The 22,217-nt window shown below is 54.7% G+C and overlaps 1 protein-coding gene and 1 pseudogene across 2 annotated transcripts in view; one reads left to right on the forward strand and one right to left on the reverse strand.

Annotated features, from left to right (window-relative positions):
* RPS6KA2 (ribosomal protein S6 kinase A2) overlaps nucleotides 1–22,217 on the forward strand; it is a 194,152-nt gene that overhangs the window by 55,841 nt on the left and 116,094 nt on the right. The window lies entirely within an intron of this gene.
* Nucleotides 7,490–8,058, reverse strand: LOC101652816 (annotated as a pseudogene).

Raw genomic sequence — 22,217 nt, forward strand, 5'->3', positions numbered from 1 at the left:
CGAGGGTCCATCCCACCGAGGGTCCATCTCACCCAGGGTCCATCTCACCGAGGGTCCATCCCACCGAGGGTCCATCCCACCGAGGGTCCATCTCACCGAGGGTCCATCTCACCGAGGGCCTTCCTGTTGTCCACCGCAGTCTGCTTTTCCGAGCATGCTGTCCTTCTCCCGGGACTGGTCTCTCTGGACAACACGTCCAAGGGATGTAAGACCAAGTCCCTCTGCCCAACCTTGCTGCAAAGAGGCGCTCTGGCAGGCTTCCTGCAGGGATTCTGGATTGCTGGTGGGCCTGGGTGGCAGGGCATTTCCGCTCGCTCTCTTGATGGCTCTGCAGTTCCCGCAGAACGCAGGGCCTTGCTCAGTAGCACGAGTGGTGTGCTCCTCATCTGTGCATGCCGTGGTGTCTCTGTTCCCGGCACACCCTGACAGACGCCCACCCGCAGTCGGGGATCGTGTCCAGATCGGAGGGGGAACTGTCCCTGTCTTTCGCCTCCCTTCTGGTGGGTTCCTGCCACCCCACACCCACCTTGCTCTGCAAAGCTGCCCTTCCCTCTCTGTGTAGCCCTTCCTGTCCGTTCTGTTTCGTGGCCCACCCGCCCACTCTCAGGGCATCAGGGCCACCCCTCAGCCCAACGATGGTGTCCGTTAATGGCTGGTTCCTTGGCAGTGAGTCTGCCCAGTGCATGGTGACCCTGAGGGAACACTGCCCAGTCCTTGACCAGCTCCCATGCCTCCCGCGCTGCCCAAGCCCCTGTAACTCCTGTGGCCATTAGCTCCTTGAGGGCTGTGTGAGTCCAGGTAGACTAGAGAAACAAATTCATAGACACTCATATGTGTATATGAAAGAGCTTTATATACAAGAGCAATTGAATATTGAGAAAACATCCCAGCCCGGTCCAGATCAAGTCCATAAGTCTGATATTAGCCCATATTTCTGATACCAGTCTATAAATTCCTTTCCAGACTCACACACTACATGCAATGATGCCGAATGCAGGAAGAGAAAGTCTTGTGAATCCAGTGGGTGCAGAAGCATCTCAGGGCTGGTGTGGGTCTCCGTGTGGCTTCTCCAGCTCCAGGGCCCTAGCATAGCTCCATGTGTCTTGTCAGCAAGCATGTCTCTCAGGGAGTGAGCATGTGTCCCACCTCCAATGAGCTATTTATCTCCTTAGCACTCAAATGAGGTCATCAGGCTGCGACCTGATTGACTGGCTAAACTCCACCCCTTCACTCTTAAGTCTCAAATTGACATCAGATGATGTAGCGACCACAGGGATCCCCTCATGCCTGCTGTCCTTCTGCAAAGCACAGTGCCCTTTGCTCACAGCTGCTCTTGCCTGGTGGCCGGGTTAGAGTAAGAGAGCCCAGGCTCACGCCCTCCCTCCCAGCAATGGTGCCGGCTGCATTTCTTGGGGCCTGCCTTGTGCCCTCCTCCATGGTCCATGGCGGGGCCAGTGTGCATTGCACCAATTCTTCCTTGGTCTTCTTTCTTTTCTTTTTTTAGGTATAAGAAGGAGTTTTATAGCAGGAAGTAATTGCATACCAGGAAAACATCCCGACCCAGTCTGACTCAAGCCCCTAGGTCCGATACTAGTCCACACATCCCTCTTCAAACTCACACAGTCACAAGCAACGATACCACGTGCAGGGAGATCAACAACCTGGGCGACGTCTTGTAGAGCCAATGGTGGTACACACGTCTCCGGGGCTCTGGCAGATCTGAGCACAGCTCCCCAACAGGTCTCCATCTTGCCGGAGACTGTCATTGTGTGGCTGATGGAGATACACGGTCTCACGGACTCTGGACACGCTGTCAGGAGAGGCCAGGCCATGGAGAAGGACATCGTGCTTGATGAAGTGGACACAGTCAATGGGCTCGGGCGTGGGAACAGTGGCGAGGATGGTGCGGGACTGGCAGCGTTTCATTCTGCTGTGCGTACTGGTCGCCGTGGGTCGGAACCAACTTGATAGCACTAACCACAGTGTGAGCTGATGGAAGCTCGGGGTTCTTAGGTCAGGCACAGCCGGGTTACTAAAGAGACATTTTGTTTTCTAAAAATGCTGAAGAGGCCCTTAGCAGATTTGGCCGTTGGGACCTGTGTCCTTTGATGTCTTGACCGTGGCTGCCGTGGCTGTGGATTGTTGTGGAAGGCAGTCAGTCGACGACAACTTCAGTTCTTCTCACCCCCGAGCATTGGTTGCTTTTCAGCCTCAGTGAACCCTGGTGTTGCTCGTTGGTTTGCATGTTAACCAACCAATAACGCCTTCCAAGGTCCTGGTCCAAACCAGGGTCAGGGGACCTGCAGGTCTTTTGGGGGGGACACAGCTCATCCCAGAGCGGCCTCCTCCTAGTGAGCGTTCCTGAGGGACCAGCTGTCCACACTCTGCCCTGCACAGCAGCAGTTTTTATCAGCTGACTTATTGGTTGACATTTGGGTCACTTTGATTGATCACATGGGTAAATCACCGCAAAACCATTTCCTGACGGTGTCTGGTGAGCTGGGGCATGGTGGTGTCCACCGAGGAGGGGACGTTAGCGGGAGAGGGCATGGCCTTGCTCAGACCTGCTGGGACTGCCCACATGGACACCTCGAAGGCTTTGAACTTGTGTGGGATGCTGGGTGGGGTCCTGGGCCACCTGCTGTGATTGTGGTTGAGCGGATGGGTCTGCTGTTCCTGGCAGCACAGGGCAAAGCTCGGACTCTGGTCTCGAGCCCGCATCCCCTCCAGACCACCACAGGGCTCCCTGGCTGTGTCGCCAGCAAACAGGAGCTTGCAAACCCTGTGGCCTTTTATCCTCCTGCTTATGAAAAGGCCGCTGCCACAACCGAGGTGAGTGGTCCCAAGTCCCGAGTCCCTTCCGTATTTCCATGAGAGGGGTTATCAAACATTAAATACCCCCGGAGGACAGAGCTCTGCTGGGCCCCTCCCATCGGCAGTTGCAGGCAAGCAGGGTCCCAGGGCGGGCACCCCTCCTGTGTGTGCATGGCGTCACAGAAAAAAATGCATGTGGAACCCGTGGCACCTGCTACACTGGCGGCCGGGGCCTGGGACTGCGCCTATTCATCCTTAAAGGCTAAATGAGCGGTGGCTGAGGGTTTTAATTGGCGCAACTGGCTAATCACTTTACAAATGCCTCCGGCTGCTGGGAGTGCAGTCCTGACCTACTGCGGTGTGGTTCGTTGGGTTTCCCGGTGTCTGAATCGGGAAAGGCCTCCCACGGATCCCCGTGTGCACTCAGCCCGGCTCCCCTGAATCCTCGCTCCCGACGGTCGATGTCAGGCTTGTTCGTGGGACTCCGACTCCGTGCCAGCTCTCAGCCGCCCGATGGATCTGACGGACAGCAGCATGAAGCACGGCCCGGCCCCAGACCGTCCTCCTAGGCATCCTGTGTGGAGCCCCTTGCTACAGCCCTAAAGGTCACCCGTCTTGCTGAGGACCGTCCCCTCTCCCGTGGACCCTCTGTTTGGCTGAGTGAGCACAGTGCGTCCGCTCCAGCAAGTCCACGCCTCAGTCACCCCCAACCGGGCGGGACTTGGGAGCGGAGAGACCCGTACACCCACAGTCATGGCGACCCTCTTCCCAGTCACCAGCGCCTGACCACAGCCCAGCTGTGCCCCAACAAGGAAGGGCCCACAGGGTGTGCCTACTGGGCGCTCGGCTCAGCGGGTCCACGTGGGTAGTCACCGTTCCCGGTACTGAAAGCCATGGGGCTGGCCAAGTTAGAGCCTTACCTCTCCAGCATCGTTTCCAGCGCCAAGGTTGTCCGCGTTTCCCAACTCCTGACCCTGCTTCCAGCCGCACTTTCCTGTTGCTGCGCCCGGTCCTTGTCCACGTGTCTGACTGCAGGTGTCACCCGGCTCAGACTGCAGGGCCTGGTGGGCATCCTGAGGTCCGCCGTCTTTGTGCACTGGTGGCCCTGTGTGGATTTGCATGGTAGGCATAAGAAGCAGTCGTGCTTGACGATGTCTGGATATTATCTTATCGTTGATAGATCTTGAAGTGGTTTTTGTGGGGGAGTGGGGGAGTTGACAGTGTGATAGCATTCCTCTCCACTTTGTCCTTCCTGGAATAGTCAACCATATGATTGCTCAGGACCCATCCATTTCAGCTCCCTAATGCCTAGCAGGAGCTCTGGTGGAGCCATGGTTCCGCAATGGGCTGCCCACTGCAAGGTTAGCGGTTCGAAACCACCAACCACGCCGTAGGAGAAAAAGAGGAGGCCTTCTACGCCTGCACAGGTTTGCAGCCTTAGCTCCTCTCCCCTCCCCACTCCAGTGGGCAGTTCTAGTCGGTCCTGTGGGGTCTCTGTGGGTCAGAGCTGACTGATGGCCGTGCGGACAGCCTCGGGCAGCAGTCTTCATGCCGGCCTCTCACGTCCCACAGCTTCTCATCTTCCGAGAGCCACAGCTCATTCTTTCTGCTTCTGCGTTTGGAGGGACGTTTGCAGTGTTGTTGCTCACGCCCAGTTGTGCCCATCTACAGAGGGTGGTGCCAGCTGCTGCTCCATCTGCGCCTGCGTTAAGGTCGACTCCCCATCCCAGAGGCAGCTCCCCATGCCCATCCCCTATGGACAGCCTTCGCAATGGGGGCTCATCTTCTGGCACCATCTCTGACAAAGTCCCGGGGCTGCTGGGCCACTGGCCAGTGGCTAACCCCTCCGCAGGGACGCCGGTCCTCTCCGAGTCTAGCTTGCAGCGTCACAGCTATATAGGCATGACCACTCAGGACGATCACCCAACCTTTGTCGTGAGGCACCTCTGAGTGGAGAGTTGCCCGTCAGCTACAGGGTGTGCTCTCCATGGGTGCCTGTGGCCGTGGAATGCGGCCCGGAAGATAACTCCTGATGCCTGGACGCTGAGCACTGCTCACTGTTCTGGGCCCTGTTGACAGTGCTGCCCCTGACCTCATCACCTGAGCCAGGCCCTTCCCAGCCTCTCGGGGCCGGCATCATGCTCCCCTGTCTGTGGTATTAAATCGCCTGTCAGATCACCTCGGACCCCAAAGGTGTTTTGGGGTGATTGCAGGATGGCTGCAGGAAGTCAGGGTGCCTGCTGCCCCTTATCCCTGTGCTCTGAGAGTGGCAGGCCACCCATTGCTGCTCACCTGGGTCCCCCCCCACACACACACACACACACCTGGCCCTGTGGCTGACGGCCGCTGCTGGGGATGGAGTGACAGCCCCTGCATTGGCGGCCTTGGCCTTGGCTGATGTTAACCATTTGGTTAGATAAAGGCAGAGATCAAGATAAGAGTCACCCTCAGGAAGACAGTCTGGGGCTGCCAGGAAGTCGGGGAGGGGGCAGGGCAGCTCCTCCCCCAAAGCCTGTGAGAGGACAGCCCACACATCTGGGTGAGTCTGGGTGCTTTAAAGAAACAGATCCACAGAAACTCATGTATGAGAGAGAGTTTTATATAAAGGTTAAGTGCGCATCAAGAAGACATCCCAACCCAGTGCTTCCCAAGCCCACACGTCCAACATTAACCCATATGTCCGGCACCAATCCACAAAATCCTCCTCCATCTCACAAAACAGACTCAATGAAGCCAACTACAGGAAGAAAGCCAAATCAGTGAGTGTGTAAGCATCTCAGTGCTGGCAGGGGTCTCCACATGGCTGCCCCAGCACCCAGGGCTGCATCGGGGTAGGTCCATGTGGCTTCTCCTCAGGGATGTCTTGCAGGAAGTGAGCCTTGCCAGCTGAAGCAGGGAACTGGCTAAGGCAGCTGCACCCTGGTCCGACCATCACAAAGCAAGAGACCTGAGAACTAGAAAGGTGAGGCTCACTGAGCCATTTATCCCCCTGCCCTTTAATTAACCCCACGTGTGTTTATCAGCCAGGTTGGCACAATCAACTAACTACCTCAACATCCCTCCCCCCCACCCCAGGTCCATCAGCCTCACAATTGTTACATTTGAGCCTAATGTAGCAGCCCTGTGTCAGCTTTCCTCGGCAAGTGTGGGGAAAACCAGCCCCCCACAACAGATCACGGGTTCGGTAAGCACAATTATACGGTAAAAACATATAAAGATGATAATAAAGTCATAGAGAATAATGGGAGAGAAAGGAGAGAGAGTAAAATGAGGGAGTCAGACACATTCGTGGTAACACCCTCACCTCCTGGACGGCCATGATCTCACCAGCCAGGCCCACACACAGCATGGCAGAGAGGGCAAGGGGTGGGGGGTCTCTCTATTTCTGGCCAAGGCCCATATATACTTAGGGCGTGATTACAGGTAACCCCACACGTCACAGGAAGGGGCTGTACAATGGGCATAAGCGTAACAGGAAGGGGACGAGCTAGGGACGAACACATAATTGGAAGCTGAGGGACCGGGGTTTACATGTGACCAGATGGTGGACCCTAGACTCAGCATTACTGACAGCCCAGCCTTGTCACCCTTGGGTGGGCTTGATCTCCCTGGCTCTCTTTCAGGGCAACACTCTACTCTCCTTGTCAGAAGGGAGTGGGCCCTACTTAGGGTGGGACAGACTATGCAGTCTGATTGCTCTAGATGGCTGACAGCCCTTAGGGAGTGTAACCTCTAACCTGCTTTCGTTGACCTCCAAGTGTACAGTCCTTTGCCATGTGGAGCAAGCAGCTAAGTGTGGCATATATTTGGGGGAGACAACTTGGGAGAAATCTTTCCGTATCCCACAGGCAAGAGCCGCCCTCTTTCTCGCTGCCCGTCCACTTCACCAAGTGTGAGGTCCTTCTCCAGGGACTGGTCTCTCCTGACAACGTGTCCAAAGCACACGAGGCCAAGTCTCGCCAGTCATCCTTGCTTCTACGGCGCCTTCTGGCTTCCTTGAACACACTGGGTGGGCTCAAACCCCCCACCTGGTCAGCCCCACGAACACGTGGAAATGGCTCTTGTTGATGAATTGTCCATAAAGAGGAGAAAAATGAGGTCTGGGATTCAGGCCCTGTTTTTTCCAGATTTTATTTACTAATTTCCCCCTCATTTTATTCATTTATTTTCTAATATTATCAATAAGTTTAATATTTACAATATATAACTTACAAGTTTTCATATAAAATTTAGTCTTATCATCTGCCAGCAATTTCTTCAACAAATTTTATGCTATAATATACATAATACTATTCATTCTGAAAATTCATACACAAAAACTGAATAACTCACTTAGCCAAATTAATTTTTTTCAGAATGAGGGATCAAAAAAATGTCTGTTTAACTGAACTGAAAGCAAGTTGACTTAATTTATATCCAGAAATACTCCACATTAGTATCTGTATTAGTAATTGTACTTTACTTAGGTTGTTTTATAGCTCAGTTGAGGGCCTTTCATTTGGGGTAAGGAGACATCCTGCCAGGTTACCCATGTTTTATTTTTTCACATAAAGGAAGCTGGTGGTGGGGTTAGGTGGTCATTTGATGTTTTCAGACCAAGAGGACTGTAGGTTCTCTGTCTTGTACACTGGAGACGTATACCTACAGGTGTATATAAAATATGCATCAAATTAAATTAGTCACTAAAAGATGATTCACTCTCTGAACCTATTTCTGCATGCTTTTCGCCTTCACCATCAGGCACTGCAGCATCTGGTCACTCAAGGAGATCCGGGTCTAGTCCCTCAGATACCACCTTGGTTCTCATTGCCATCACCGGACACCCACTTGGACCATGCTGAGATGTCTGGCCTATCTTGGATCCTGGACTGCAGGGAAGCTAGTTTCTGCCGCTGCTTCACTTTCCTGTGTCCAGAGTCTCGTGTCCTGTTCTGCTGTGGCTGCTCTAGTGGCTTCCGATCATGGTCCATGCGTGGCACTTAAGGGAGATAGCTCAACTGTGCCATCATCTAGTCCTGGGATAGATGATAACCTTGCATCTAAAATATTGAGAGTTGTTTCAGTTTGTTGGGTAACGAAGAGAAAGGTTTGACGGTTTCTCCTCACGAGCCACAAAAAGGTGGTGGAGGAACCGTAGTGTGCACACCACAAATTGGTTGGAAGGCCACTGTGCTTTTCCGTGGGATAGCTGGACCTTGGTCAGTCTGTGCCCGAGCCCACGAGAGGCAGGCCGTCCTCATCCATCTCCTCACTGGGCGGGGGGCCTCGCGCACCCGCACGAACTCCTCCCAGGTAGGCCCCACCCCAGCCCTATTTTTATTTTAATAAATCATTTTATTGGAGGTTCTTGGAGCTCTTATAACAATCCGTACAGCAATTGTATCAAGCACATTTGTACGTATGTTGCCATCATCGTTTTCAAAACATTTTCTTTCTACTTGAGCCCTTGGTATCAGTGCCTCTTTTTTCTCTCCACCCCCCCACCCTCATGAACCCTTGATAAATTATAAGCTATTATTGTTTTCATCTCTTACACCATCCACTGTCTCCCTTCACCCATGTTTCTGGGGTGAGGGTGAGGTGTTATACGTCCATCCTTGAGATTGGTTCCCCCTTTATCGCCCCACCTTCCCTCTGCTTGCATGGTATCCCTACTCCCATTATTGTTCCTGAGGGGTTCTCTGTCCTGGATGCGTGTGTTCTGTTAAACAGAACTCAGGGTACATGCTTTGGTCTAGCCGGGTTTGTAAGGTAGAACTGGGTCATGCTGGTGGGGGAAGGAAGCATTCAAGAACTAGAGGAGTGTTATATGTTTCCTCGGTGCTATGCTGCACCCTGACTGACTCATCCCTTCCTTGTGACCCTTCTGTGAGGGGATGTCCAATTGTCTACAGATGGGCTTTGGCTCTATACTCTGACCCCCATCATTTGCATCGATGTATTTGTTTGTTTGGGGTCTTCTGATGCCTGATACCTGATCCTGCCGACACCTCGTGATCGCACAGGCTGGTGTGCTTCTTCCATGTGGGCTTGTTTCTTCCCTGCTGGATGGCTGCTTGTTTAACTTCAAGCCTTTAAGACCCCAGACACTCTTATCTTTTGATAGCCGGGCACCATCAGGGCTGACATGTTTTCAAATATGATCAAAATAAGCTGATGGAGTCTCTGTCTGCTTGTTCACCAAGAGATCATTGGAAATGCCTCGGAGGAACAGAAGAAAACAGGGACCGAGCCAAACGCAGGCTCCTCTGAGGGTGGCTGCGGGAGGGAAGCAGCCGTGTGGCCGGTTGGGAGGACACAGAACGATGCTAGAGGGGCTCTCACCACAGTGCCGCGGTCTTTCCATTCCACTCTCCCAGGGTCTTTGAAGCACCGCCACCCACCCACCCCTGCGCTCCCCGCCCCCAGTGGCACAAAGACGGGAATGAACGGTGGAGGAGGGGGTGGGAAGGAGCCTCGTTCCATTTGCTCAGACACCGCTTCACTTGATAAGCCAGGGGCGCCCATGGAGTGGCTCACAGGCACAGTGAAGGTTGTCACTCAGTGAAGCTGTTTGTTCGTGGAAGGTAAAGTGGGGCGATTCATCGGGAGCCATGCGGTTCCTGACTTGGGGCGGCAAGCACGGGGCGGGGGAATCGGCCCAGCCCTCGGCAGCGTGGAGGGCCCCAGCTCATCGGAGAGGAGGGGGTGTGTGAGGGACGTGATGGTCGACAGCTCACCAGGTGGATGGCCAGCAGTTCCAAGTCCAGCCTCCTCTTCCGGGCCATCCTGAGTATGCTCCGGGTCCCACCGTCACCTTCCCCAACCCTGTCCACCGAGCGGGTTCAACCCGTGCCTGACTCCAGCCTTGTCTCCTAAGGGTGGCCTGGGGCAAGGGTCAGGCAGGCGAAACAGGAGCGTCAGCAGGGAGGGCAGGGGACCCTGAATGGAAAGAAGTCCAGGCCACATCCCCAGGGTATGAGGCAGGAGCGGGAAGTCACCTGGGGGTTGATTCAGACCTTATCCCACAGCGTGCCTTCATTCAGGGGTGTGCCGACATTACCAAAACAAAAGATGCAGGGGAGGGAGGGTGAGGACAGGCACTTGTTAATTTTTCACAGTTGGGAAGCATGAAAGGCTGCGAACCACAAGATCGGCGGTTCGAGCCCACCAGCCACTCCTGGGAGAAAGATGAGGTTGTCTGCTCCCGTTAAGGTGGATGGCGTCGAGAGCCCCAAACAGCACGACCCGAGTCAGAACCTGCTGATTGGCAGGGACCGGGTTGGGAGGTTTGGTGGAAGTGGGCGAGTCAAGGAACTGATGGCTAAATTTATCCTGAAACCGTGTCGTCCAAACAAGCCATGCGTGCTCCGAGCATGGAATAGGAGCACGCACACAACTGAAAACTAGGCCACCAGCTCAATGGGACCTCGCCTGAAAGCAGGTCACGCACGCAGCATGAGGGTGATTGAACCAACAGGGCTGCACAGGCAGGCGTGGTTTCTGCGTACGAGCCCCGGGGTCCTCGTGGTACGAATTGTGCTGCTACCAAAGGCCAGCAGTTCAAAACCACCAGCCCCTTCACAGCCTGTAGGGGTTACGAGTTGGCATCAGCTCAGGGCAGAGAAAGAGTGACAGTCTCAGAAACCCACAGCACGGTTCTGCCCTGTGCTACAGGGTCACCATGAGTTGGCATAGACTTGATAGGGGTGAATACATCCACATATATATATGCAAATACACGCGCAGGCACACCGCTGTATCTCCATATTAAGTTAAAACGACCCCTACTCTGTGTGTACAAAGTGCATCCTGAACAACATGCTTCTAACGGACTGTAAGTGCTGGGCCCACAGGGTCCACATAGAAAAAGGAGGCGGGTTTGCCACGCGAGGGACGGACAGACGAGGTTTTATTCCAGCGCAGCGCTGAAGGGCGGGGTGGTGGCCGCAGGCCCGCACGGTGCTCTCGAGGCTTCTGAAGCCGGCCAGCCAAGCAGCAGTGTCCACTCACGAGGCCACAGTGGCGGGAGCCACAGGCTCCCAGGTGGGACGCCCGAGGCCACCTCTGCTGGGCTGTGACAGATGGCCGGTCAGGGATGAGGACACACACTCTTCCAACGAGAGCAGAGTGACTGGGCTTGGGAGAGTTTGGACCCGGGAGGGGTCTGCCCTCACAGCGTGAGCCCATCGTTCCCACAGGTCAGGGGTGGGGGTGGGGTGGGGAGCAGCAGCGGTGTTCCCCGGGGGAGACCATGGGCAAGAGGGTTAAATCTCACAGGGCGGTGCAGGATGGGGAAGCCAGAGGTGGGACAATGCCAGTCAGGACTTTGCAGTGATTGGCTGGACACAGCCATGTGACTTGTTTGGATGGGTCACCTTACCTAGGGGACCAAGGGAAATTGGTAGGGTTGTAGGATCGAGGCAAGGTGCCAGCCGAGGGCTGTTAGGGAAGATTTCTGATCAAGGGCTTGTGTGGAGACCCCGCCCCCACCTGTGGACTGGTGTCTCCCTGCTCCAGCTCACTGCCCTGCTTGCAAGTCTGTCCAGGGTCACAGGGAGATGAGCACAGGCTCAGCTGGCCTGGGCAGCTCAGGAATGTCCGCTAGAACTGGGCTCCACGGGGCTTCGGAGAGTGAACCTGGACCACGCCCCTGGGGGTGGGTTCAGTAACCATCCTGGCAGCTTGTAGCTGAGCTCTTAACGAGCTGGGCCACCAGGGGGGAATATGTTCACAAAGTTCACGGGTGGGTAGGTGGATGGATGGATGGATGGATGGGTGGGTGGGTGGGTGGGGGGTGGGGGGGGGTGGTTGGGGGGCGGGGGGAATCCCATGATCTCTGCCTTCTGCTCCCCACCCTCTTGGAAGCCCCCTCCTCGGGTCTGTATGGAGACACGCATTCCTATACACTGTGTTGTATGCAAACTGCACGCACTGTGTGTGCTTGCTTGCCCACGGCTCCTTCTCCCCGGAGGTATTTTCATAAACGTGCTACGCTCTTTTTATTTTACTTTATTTTTACAGCGATGTTAAAAATAAAATTGGCAAAGCAGTGCTTATGAAAATACCTCCTGGGGGAGGGAGCCATTGGCAAACAAACCTAAGAGGCATGTGTTGTTTGCAAAAAAACCACGACTGTGTGTGTGTGTGTGTGTGTGTGTGTGTGTGTACACAAATGTGTCAAACTAAAAACACTAAAACTCACTGCCATCGAGTCGATTCTGGCTTGTAGCGACCCTGTAGGACCGGGTAGCACCGCCCCTCTGGTTCCCCAAGACTGTAGCTCTGTACAGGAGCAGAAAGCCTCATTTTTCTCCTGTGTAGCAGCTGGTTGTTTCAAACTGCTGACCTTGTGGTTAGCAGCCCACTACAACACCAGGGGTCCTTAAATGAAATATAATATTAATTCTTAATAAGCTAATCAAGGCAGTATGCCTGAACTTTTGCATATGCATATGTGTGTGAGAGTATGTGTGATCTTAATTAGAAAGTTAAGACGGTAGATTTGATACCCCTGTCCTTTTACACATGCAGCTGTGTGTGTGTGTGTGTATGCGTGTGTGTTGTAATAGGCTGTCTCTACCTCTCAAACATCCATAAAGTCTACTACAAAGCGCACTCTATATTGTGCCTCGAAGCAAAAGAACACATGTGCTGAGCCATGGAGTTACTTGAGACCATGTTTTCTGACTGCCGTGGCTCCAGGCACTGCAGAAGCAATGCCCTGTCTTTGCTTCCATCTTCCTTTTGAGCTCTGACCCCCTCCTGGTGCCCTTGTTCCCGGGCGGGCGGTGGCCAGTGCAGATAGGCACGTGCTGGACGCCTGCTCTCGGGTGAGCACCATGCTGAGTGCTGACAAGGTGCCTAGGGAACTAGTGCTTGCTGTCAGAAGTGGGGCTTAGACGCAAAGATGCAGCTTAGCCTGTGTCCCGCTGCTAATGAGTAATGCAGGCAGGGTTCGAGCCCAGGACTGCCCAGCCCAGGCCCAGGCCCAGGCCCAATCCATTAGGATAGAAGAGATCAGCAGGTCAGGTGGCAGCTGCTGGCGCGAAGGCTGCAGAGGCTGACGACTCCCAGGATTGGCCCACTCACTTAAGTCCAAAGAGCCAGAGGTCAGATACAAACAAGCCGGATGCAAGAACTGGATGGAGCAACCCCCAGTGGGCTTTTCCTTGGGGTGTGGGTGCCTGCTGTCACTCGCCCCAAGGAAACGCCCTGGGAACTGACCGGCCGCTCTCAGCAGCTACCGTCCCAGAGGTGACTGCATCAGATAACACCACGAGAGATCATGACATGGAATCATAACTGCCAAACCAGAGAAGCCAGCCCGGCCAGGCAGACACACACACCCTCAACCACCACGTCATCAGCTGAAGGCCTCACGGACCCAGCTCCCCCTGGTTTGCGTCTTCGTCTTTCCTGTTGATGACAGCATGTGGACCCCATCACATATTGCCCTCAGCCCTCCTGCACTGGGAATCGCTGTCCCCAAGACTGCATCCAGCTGCGTGCCCTTCAGAGTGACAGCGTGCAGGAATGGCCAGCCCTCTCCAGGCAGTGGTGTCACGTGGACAGGGGTAGAGTTAGGCTACTCACTGCAAGGCCAGCAGTTCAAAACCACCAGCTTCTCCACGGCAGAAAGACGCGATGTTCTACTCCCATAAAGAGGTCACTCACAGGGACAGGTCTACTATGAGTCAGTGTGTCAGTCCAGGTAGACTAGAGAAACAAATCCAGCGAGACGTACATATGTATAAAAAGAGCTTTATAGGCAAAAGCAGTTGATTATTGAGAAAACGTCCCAGCCCAGTCCAGATCAAGTCCCAAAGTCCAATATTAGCCCATATGTCCGATTCCAATCTATAAAACCCTCTTCACACTCATGAAACACATGCAATGACGCTGAATGCAGGAAGATCACAGGCCAGTGGGCGGAAGGTCTTGTGGATCCAGTGACGTTGTGAGCATCTCCGTGCTGGCAGGGGTTTCTCCGGCTCCAGAGGTCTGGCTCCATCAGCCTCTCTCCACGTGTCTTCTCCACAGGGATGTCTGGCAGGGAGTGAGCGTGTGTCCTGCCTCCAGTGAGCAATTTATCTCCTTAGTGCCTCCAAATGAGGCCATCACCTGATTGACAGGTGAGACCCCGCCCCAGCGGCGTGGGGTTTGCTGTGGATTCTGACCTCTGGAGGCCGCAGGTGCCCCCTCAGGTAGTGCTTTTCAGGAGACCCATCGAAGGCCTTTCTCCCAAGGTGCCCTGGGTGGTTTCCAACTGCTGACCTTTCCGACTGCAGGGTGGGACTGTGTCCATGCAGACGCAGCAGGACTCCATCAGACCCCTTTACAGTATCAGCACAGGTGGGCTGTGGCCACCAAGCCTCAGGGAGGCCCCTGCCCTTAACCATTTCGCCTTCCGGTAGAGGATGCCTGAGCGGAACAGAAGTGGCTGGCCACTTTGTTCTGTTACTGTAGAACAACAGGAAGCTAGCTCTCAACAGACCGCAGAGCGGGCAGCTCTCAAACAGGATGACTTCACTGCCCCGGGAATCAGACGTTGGTGGGGGTGGGGTGTGGGTGTCAGAGAATGACCTCAGCAGAGACTTGTTAAAGCTTTCCATCTATAGAAAATCCCAGCGAAAAGTGGCCTAGCATTGTCCTCCCACACCCAGAGGGTCAGGGATCAAAGACTGACCGGAGACCCCGAGGCGAGTGGCCCTTCTCCTCCGGGCAGATGGCTGGGGGTCTGTCTGGGCAGTGTGGCTGGTGGTCTGCCTGTTCCGGGGATGTGGGTGGTGGTATTTTTAGAACCGTGACTGGCTTGTACTTGTGACACCGGGACAACAAGACAAGGTGGGCCTTCCTGCTGCTGCCGTGGCTCCGTCCCCGCCGCCCCTCTGCTTCCGGGATTCTCCCACCTCAACCCTGTGCTCAGCCTCCCCTCGCAGACACGCAGCCTCTGCGTGCACTCCCTGATCAGACTGTAAAAACCTGTCGTCATTCTTAGGTGCCGTTGAGTCAGTTCCGACCCGCGACCCTGCGCACAACTGCGAGAGGCACCGCCCAGTCCCGCACTGTCCTCAGCTGTTCTCCTGGGAGAGCCTCTCTTGCAGCCGCTGTGTCCGTCCATCTCCTGGGGGCCCTTCCTCTTTGTCACTGCCCACCCCCCACTTTACCAAGCATGATGCCCTTCTCCAGGGACTGGGCTCTCCTGACAGTAGCACCTTTTCCAACAATTCCCCAGGCCCAGCCAGCCACCCCTGTGGTGGTTCCGACTCACGCTGGCCCATTTGCTGTTTGCTGCTCTCAGAGGCAGAGGGGCAGGTCTCGCTGCCCAGCCCCCGTGGGCCAGATTGGGGGCTCCACTCCTTCCAGACGGGCTGACCAGAGCCTTCGACACCAAGCCCTACTGCTTAAATGGCAGCCCAGGTAGTTGGGAGTCCCTGGTTGGACGGCTGTCTGGGCAGTTGGAGGGTCCTGGTTGAACGGCTGTCTGGGTAGCCCACCGTCTCACGATGGGGGGGCCGTAGAGGACTCTCCCTGGCTGGCTTTCTCGTTTACGTGTTCTGCTTATATTTAGTGTTTTCAGGGTGATGGGGTCACACGGGGCAGGGAGGCTCCAGGGGGGAATCCTCGTCTACCTTGAGTGAGACCGGGTTTCCCAGCCAGGGAAGGCTGTGGGTGGCCGTGATGTAGAACAGGTCAGCAGAGCTTCTGGACAGACTAGGACGAAAGGCCTGGCGATCTGCTTCTACGAACCAATCCGTGAAAACCCTGTGGGTCCCCATGCAGCCAGTCAGGGGGACCGGGCAGAACTGGGCAGGGTGTCCTTCCGGTGTTGCCATGAATGGGAGCCACCCAAGGGCAGCCGACCACAGCAAGTGTATTTCACATCACCTTGACCACGACCTTCCAAACGCAATGTGCTGCTTCCTGGGTCTCTGCCTGTGAGATGGGAGCCTATCACTTCTCAGAGCCAGCACTACCAACAGGCAGTGGCACATGGCAGCAACAGGGCAGCTTTCGAGAAGGACTGAGATTTGAGATCCAGACTCTGCGCTTGTTCTTTCTCCTCCAGGCCGGTGGTTCACGAAGGCAATGCCGCTTGGGTGGTTGGCGGTGGAGGAGAGCCAAGGACGGGGCTGCAGTCACACTGCCCATCTGTGCACGTGACACACCTGCCGGCTTCTCCCCCAGGAGCAAAGGCTCACACACAGATCCGTGACTTTTAGGAAGCTCGGACACATCCAGACGTGCTCTCTGTTCAGAAGATGGGTGCTGCTCACGTCTAGAGACGTGAGCTTCTAGAAAAGTTAAAAACAAACCCAACAGACTGCTGGTTGCCAACCCTGTACCTGTCATTCATCCCCCAGTGGGACAGGCGCACACAACACAGCCAAACAGGATGGCACCCTGAAGAAATCCCTCAGGTCGGGGGCCGAGGATGGAATGATTTCAAGCACAGTGTTGGCCCCAGCCCACACCTTCTGCTCAGAGGCGTCTCCAGAGGATGGACCCTGGGCTGGAGCCACAACTCCAGGTATACTTGTCTCCTGGAGTGATGACAGAAAGGCAGTAAGCCGGAAACTCAGAGTAGACACGATGGACGCAGAGAGACTACAAACACGTCCACTCCTCTCCAGAGAGCGGAAGAGCGGTCAGATAAAGGAGTGCATAGACTCCTGTAATAGTAATACGTGGTGGTCTATCTCATCACGATGGCGCAGCAGCACCTGGAAACAAAGGCGGTGGCTCATGTCCCTGTCTGTACTCTGCAGTCTGGGGAAAGTCTGCAACTGCCTGAATAGATGGGTGGATGAGGAGATGAGTGAGTGGATGGGTGCATGGACGATGGATGGATGGATAGATAGATGCATGCATGCATAAAAGTCCCCTGAGATGCTCTAAGACCTTGAGGAACTTACCTTTCCAATGACCCACCAAAGCAGCAGCAGATGGAAACAGCAGGGAGCTATTGTGCACACCCCCACCCCCACCCCCACCCCCACCCCCACCCCCACCCCACCCCTGACTCTTGTCTCCATTCATTGTAATTCTTACTTGAATGTGCTATTCTGATAAAAATGTAAACAATAGCAATGGTGCGACCAGATTCCACTGTGAACACACACACCCTAATTCTCATCACCACATCAAGGTGCATGTCGTTACTGTGGGATTTCTTCCCTTGACAGACACTGAGATCGAGTGATGTGACAAGACAGAGTAGATAGGAGGTTGTGAAGAAATCTTGTATCTGGCAATGTTCGTGAACTCACTTATTCATCTGGTTGTTTTTGTTTGCATGTCCTTGGGGTTTTGTATGTCGGCAGTCTTGTCCGTGGAAGATTGCAGGTCTTCCTTTGTACTATGCGGTATGCGGTGTGCCTGGCCGCAGTTCCTCTTCCGGGATGAGCAGTCTGACTAGAACTTCCGCACTTCCTTGAATAAGAGTGAACGCAGACATCTCGGTCTCCTCCCAATCTTAGAGGAGAAACGTTCAGCGTCAGCTACAGTGTTCCCTGTAGGTTTGGGGAGTTTTTATTCTTTGTTTCCAATTTCCTGGACTCACCAGGTGCTGAGAGGAAGGACCATATGGAAGTCGGCTTCCATGAGGATCAGGCATGGAAACTCTATGGTACTCGGTCCTGCAGGGGCACCCGGGGTTGGAAGTCACTGACAGCCACCATTCGGTGTGGTTTTGATCTTGAAGGAAGCCCACCGCTGCATCTTTCTCCCCTGGGGCTGCTGCTGGCTTCAAACGACTGACCTTGTGGTTAGCACCCAAGCACTTAACCCCTGCACCCTCAGGCTACCTTTTGTATTCTTATAGCTGCTAAAAAAACGAAACAAAGATGAAAACCATGAAGTATTGTATGTTTGGTGCAAATATACGCAGCCAAATAGACTCCCATTCAGCAATATCTGTGCTGGGGCTCGATGGCGCTGTGACAGCCTCAGCTGGTGCCCTTGGCTCCTTGTTTCCAGTCCCCCAACAGTTTGTCCCAGTGCCCCCCACACACACACACACACTTCTCGCCTACGCTTCAGGGTGGCCACTGCTCGTTTGGCCTCGTGGGGACACTCTTTAAAAGAACGGGTTCTCCAGGGCGACGTTCTGTCTTGGACCTCACCTGCTGTTCCTCTAAAAGGTGACTGCAGGGGGCACTTCCCCTCTGGGTTTAGAGGGCAGCTCGGGGTCAGCGTCCCAAGGATGCATCTGCATTATCTGAGAATTTAAAGCCTGTCCCATATTTCCCTCCCCTTTCAACTTGAACACCCCCCATTGTGATTTTGATTATTTGATAATATATGTACATATATTTTTAACTAACTTTTACACAGTCTGTCAACTGGCAAACATGTAAGTCTCTCTCTAGTTGGATGTATTTTATTTTACATAACTACTCTATCACTCTAAAATAAATGACACTGATTACTTCCGTCATCTCCCCTGAGATGTCTCTGGGTGGCAGGAATCCTTGTCTCCAGCTATAGGACACAGGAGACCAGCAGGAACCCATCGCCCCGTCGGTCCGTGGGTCTGGAGGTCCCTGGTAACTCTACCCAAGTTTCCACTTTGCAGAAGCGTCTATGTCCATTGGTGTCTAGTAGTTGGTGTGCTTTGTTGTCCTGGGGGGCAGGGGTGGGAGAAAGAGGGAACTTCTACTCCATCCTCTGACTGTGATCAGTCAAGCCAGGGCTCACGGGCACGCCGCCCACGTGAGGGCATGCCTCTGTGCCTGCTGCCGACTGGGGGAGAAAGGATGTCCTTGCATGGGGTGGGGGTGACAGGAGCCACAGGAAAGGCCTGGTCTCTAGCCCCAGCACCCATGTCTCCCCTGTGGCACCCATGACATGCTGGGCTTCATAGGGAGACTTTCAGGGGGTCAGGGGTGCTGGTGACAGACGCCTTCTTTGACATGCCGGCAGCGGGACCCCGGGAGAACTTGGACAGCCGTAGAAAGGAGGAAAGGAGGCTACCTCAGCTTTGCTCAGGCACAGATCTGATGGAACGGAAGGGGCCTTGAATAGGCGGGGCTTCTGCCGGATTCTGAATGTCAGTCCACGGTGTCAATACCCCACTCTGCTGCAGGACCAGACAGGCACGACAAGGGGTGCCCACTCACCCCGTGGGCGGCGTCCCGTGTTCCGCGCGCGGGCAGCTTCTCCTCCCTCCACTTCCTTTCAGCCGCGATGAGTCAGAGACAGACTGGAGGCAGAAGGGCTGCAGGACAAAGGCTTCTGGATCATCATTCCTTTGATCCAGTCCAGATGAATGCGAGGGACTTAGTGCACCTGCAGATGCGGGAGCTGGCAGGACCCCAAAGGTCCAATACAGGTAACAAAAGACGTCCCTGAGGTTGATTACCGCCTCTTTCTCCGTCTCCCAACCCCTCGCTTTGTGACGACCACTGATCCCGCATCGGCACCCTCGACCCACCCATCCGTCTCTGGTTCTTCTGTGGCGGCTGGCTCGTTGCTGTGACGCTTGAGGCCATGCCACCGACGTGTCAAACTCTGGTATGGTGGAGCTTCAACAGCGCTTGCAGGCTAAGACAGACTAGGAAGAAATACTTGGTGACCTGCTTCTGAAAAACAAAAAGCGTGGAGGGGCAGTGGAAAACTCACGAGTCTGGTGTCGCGCTGAAAGATGAGTTTCGCAGGCTGGAAGGTCACTCAGTACAAGTGGAAGGGGCTGCTCCCCCATGCAGACGCCGCCTCCAAGATGTAGACAGAGCCCGGCTTCCAGGACCTCCACTTACCACATGACTGTGATGAGGGTGCCAGGGGGGCAGAGAGAGCGCAGACACCCACTTATAATCCAAACGTGGAACCCGTGGGCAGGGACCCCGGCAGGCGGCAGTAGCAGAAAGTGCGGTGGAATGCCGTGTCAGGCTCAGGACTGGGGCGCTGTTGTTGTCAGGGGTCATCAAGCTGGTTCCAACGGGAAGGGGCACTGCCTTCCTCACACATGCTATTGCTGGGCCCCTTGTTGCCGGTCCCACGTCCACCCCTCTCCTTGGGGGTCTTCCTCTTTTTCACTGTCCTTCTAATTCACCGAGCTTGGTGCCCGCTCCCAGGATTGCTGTCACCTGACAACAGGTCCAAAGCAGGTGAGACCACGTCTCTCCTCCGTCTTCTCTTCCGAGGAGACTTCCAGCCGTACTTTTCCCAGAAGGACTGTCTGTTCTTTCAGCAGCTCGTGGTAGGTTCTGTGTTCTTCACCAGCACCCGTAATGCGCATGCCTTGATTCTTCTTCTGTCGTCCTTATTCAAGGCCCAACGTCTGCGTGAAAATCCCATGGGGTGGGTCCGACTCAAACCAAACTCGCCACCATCAATCGACCTCGTCTGAGGTCGCGATGGCTTGGGTCAGGCACACCTGGCTCCTCAAAGTAACACCGCTTTTCGATGCATGAAGGAAGCCTTGTGCAGCAGATGGACCTGTGAGATGAGTCCTTAGAGGCCCTCGCTTGCATTCCCTCCTTTCCTCCTGTCCTGTGCGTGCATCACCGAGGTGCCTTCTGCCGTCCCTGCAGCAGACTTGCCACATGCAGCGTGTCCTGAGCGTTCCTGGCTGTGAGTGAGCACGGCGGACTGGCATGTGGCCACTTGGCTTCGCACAGTCATCTGGCCGACCGGGCCGGAGGTGGCACACTGAAGGGGATGGAGGGACGCGCATTGTCCAAAGTCATATCTCAACACCGTCCTGAAATCCAATGCGGTCAGCGATAGCATGGCAGGCGTCCACCGACAAGTAAGATCAGTGGCTACAACTGTTCTTTAACCTAACACACCGACCACCATGCCAAAGACGGAGCAACTAAAGACTGTCCTGGTGATGGGAAATCAGGACTGGTCAGAAACGAATCCCAAACAAGGAGAACCGCTAGATGGAAAGTGTGGCTTTGGTGGTCGGGAGGACAGTAATCCCTTAGGAGGGGAAGGGAAACCCAAGGGCGTGGGTAGGGACAACTACTGGGGCTTGATTAGTAGTTTTCACAGTTGAATATGAAGTTGATGGTCTGAAATGTGATCCTCCACCTCATTCGAAAAGAAAAAAGGCTAAAACAGAGAAGTGCATGGACCTAGCGCCGTGGAGAAACGGTGGCTCCCGTTTGCTATTTCCCGTCTAGCGCTTTTCCCACGTACATGTCTGTAACATGAGAATCCCTGCAGCGGGCACAGACAGGAAGTGTTGGTCCTCACTGCTGCCAGGTGCCACCGAGTGCAGTCCCAGCCCCCATGCCCCGGTGGCAGGGCTGAAGGCCTGCCATCCTCGTGGTCGGGCACCAGCCCCTCCTCCCCCAGAGCAGCTGTGTGGGTTTGGATGACCATCCTTTCAGGGAGCACCCCAGGGTGTAATTGTGGTGCGACCTGGACCTGGGCGTCATGGGCCTGAATCACTGCCCGGTTGGATGTCTGACTCACAGCAAACCTACAGGACAGGGGGACTGCCCCTGCGTGTTTCCCAGATGGTCACTGTTCATGGGAAGACAACAAGGGGCCTCGTCTTTCTCCTGAGGAGTGGCCGGTGGTCTCCGGTTGCTGACCTTGCAAGGGGCGTCCAGCTCCTAGCCCACTTTGCTACTGGGACTCCACTCGATGGCAGTGAGTTTAGTTGTTTTTTTTAAGCATGGGGAAACCGAGGCACGAGAGAATGAGTGCAGTCCCTAAGCTCAGGGAAGCCATTGTTGCTGAGGGCTTAGGGGGTGCTTGTGCAAGCGAGTGTTGCTTCTGCCGTCCATCCTCCAGAGGGGCACAGTGGGCGCCATGGTTCCTGTGACCCGCCGTCCCTGGTTGTCACCACGACCTATTCACACCCCCTGCACCATCTCTGGGGCCTCTCACCTGCTTCCGTGAACGTGTGCTGGGGACAAGGGCAGAACCGACCCGTTCCTGAAGAGTAATTAAGCCCCACTGTGAAGAGAGTTCAATCGCTTTGGAAATTAAGTCGCAGGCAAGACTGTAATTAGTAATGAAATAATAGTGTGATGACTAACTGCCTCCACTTAATTACTTACTATCCTATTGTACGTGTGATTAATTTATAATAACGAGAGGTGCAATGATTTAATCCACAGAGTGCACTGTGGCTTTATTTGGAGCACTGGAAGTTGGCATGTTCTGCCGCTCTGACCAGAGCCCTGGTGGTGTAGTGGTTACGAGTTGGGCTGAGATCCACAAGGCTGGGAGTTCGAAACCACCAGGAGCTCCCAGGGAGAAAGACTGAGATTTCAGCTCCCTTAAGCAGTTGCAGTCTTAGAAAATGTTTGTTTCTAAGGGTCAGGTGTTTGAAGCCGCCAATCTCTCTGAGAGAGACGCGTGAGGCAGCCTGCTCCCATAAACCCAAAGAGGTGGCTCTTCCGTCCTGTGAGGTCACAGTGAGTCGGGAACTGACTTGGTGGCAGTCAGGTTAACTGGGG

Source organism: Echinops telfairi, unplaced genomic scaffold, assembly GCF_000313985.2.
Source record: "Echinops telfairi isolate 266 unplaced genomic scaffold, ASM31398v2 ScPeMD7_3533;HRSCAF=4204_0, whole genome shotgun sequence".
NCBI classification, from domain to species: domain Eukaryota; kingdom Metazoa; phylum Chordata; class Mammalia; order Afrosoricida; family Tenrecidae; genus Echinops; species Echinops telfairi.